The following is a 1,828-nucleotide window of genomic DNA, read 5'->3' as shown; positions in this document are numbered from 1 at the left end:
CATGCATTGGCATAGAACTCTTGAACCATCAAGATTCCGACTTGTTGAATGGGGTTGGTAAGAACTTCCCAACCTCTTCTTCGGATCTCATGTTGGATTTTCGGATATTCACCCTTTTTGAGTGAAAAAGGGACCTCGGGGATCACCTTCTTCAAGGCCACAACTTCATAGAAGTGGTCTTGATGCACCCTTGAGATGAATCTTTCCATCTCCCATGACTCGGAGGTGGAAGATTTTGCCTTCCCTTTCCTCTTTCTAGAGGTTTCTCCGGCCTTGGATGCCATAAATGGTTATGAAAAAACAAAAAGCAATGCTTTTACCACACCAAACTTAAAATGTTTGCTCGTCCTCGAGCAAAAGAAGAGAGAAGAGAGTAGAAGAAGAAGAAATGAAGGGAAAGGGAATGGCCTTTGGCTTCGGCCAAGAAGGGGATAAGTGGTGTGTATGTTGTGTGAAAATGAAAGAGTGAAGGAGGGTATATATAGGAGAAGGGGAAGGGTAGGGTTCGGCCATTTGAGGGTGGGTTTGGGTGGGAAAGTGGTTTGAATTTGAATGGTGAGGTAGGTGGGGTTTTAAGAAGGATGGATGTGAGTGGTGAAGAGAAAGATGGGATTTGATAGGTGAAGGGTTTTTGGGAAAGAGGTGTTGAGGTGATTGGTGAAGAAGAGAGAGAGTGGTAGGGTAGGTGGGGATCCTGTGGGGTCCACAGATCCTTAGGTGTCAAGGAAAAGTCATCCCTGCACCAAATGGCAAGCAAAATTACGTTTTTAGCCATTTCTGGCGTTAAACGCCGGGCTCGTGCCCATTTCTGGCGTTTAACGCCAGCTTCTTGCCCATTTCTGGCGTTTGACGCCAGTCTGGTGCCCCTTTCTGGCGTTAAACGCCCAGAATGGTGCCAGACTGGGCGTTAAACGCCTAACAGCTAACCTCACTGGCGTTTAAACGCTAGTGGGTGCGTCCTCCAGGGTGTGCTGTTTTTCTTCCTGTTTTTCATTATGTTTTTGCTTTTTTTTCATTAATTTTGTGACTTCTCATGATCATCAACCTACAAAAAAGATAAAATAACAAAAGAAAATAGATAAAATATGACATTGGGTTGCCTCCCAACAAGCGCTTCTTTAATGTCAGTAGCTTGACAGAGGACTCTCATGGAGCCTCACAGATACTCAGAGCCATGTTGGAACCTCCCAACACCAAACTTAGAGTTTGAATGTGGGGGTTCAACACCAAACTTAGAGTTTGGTTGTGGCCTCCCAACACCAAACTTAGAGTCTGACTGTGGGGGCTCTGTTTTTGAGAGAAGCTCTTCATGCTTCCTCTCCATGATGACAGAGGGATATCCTTGGGCCTTAAACACCAAGGATTCTTCATTCACTTGAATGATCAACTCTCCTTTATCAACATCAATCACAGCCCTTGCTGTGGCTAGGAAGGGTCTGCCAAGGATGATGGATTCATCCATGCACTTCTCAGTCTCTAGGACTATGAAATCAGTAGGGATGTAATGATCTTCAACTTTAACCAGAACATCCTCTACAAGTCCATGGGCTTGTTTTCTTGAATTATCTGCCATCTCTAGTGAGATTTTTGCAGCTTGTACCTCAGAGATCCCTAACTTCTCCATTACAGAGAGAGGCATGAGGTTTACACTTGACCCTAAGTCACACAAAACCTTCTTGAAGGTCATGGTGCCTATGGTACAAGGTATAGAAAACTTCCCAGGATCCTGCCTCTTTTGAGGCAGTTTCTGCCTAGACAAGTCATCCAGTTCCTTGGTGAGCAAAGGGGATTCATCCTCCCAAGTCTCATTTCCAAATAACTTGTCATT

Source organism: Arachis duranensis, chromosome 4 (assembly GCF_000817695.3).
Source record: "Arachis duranensis cultivar V14167 chromosome 4, aradu.V14167.gnm2.J7QH, whole genome shotgun sequence".
Classification (NCBI taxonomy): Eukaryota; Viridiplantae; Streptophyta; class Magnoliopsida; order Fabales; family Fabaceae; genus Arachis; species Arachis duranensis.
The sequence above is the reverse complement of the archived record's forward strand: the minus strand, read 5'-3'. Positions refer to the sequence as shown.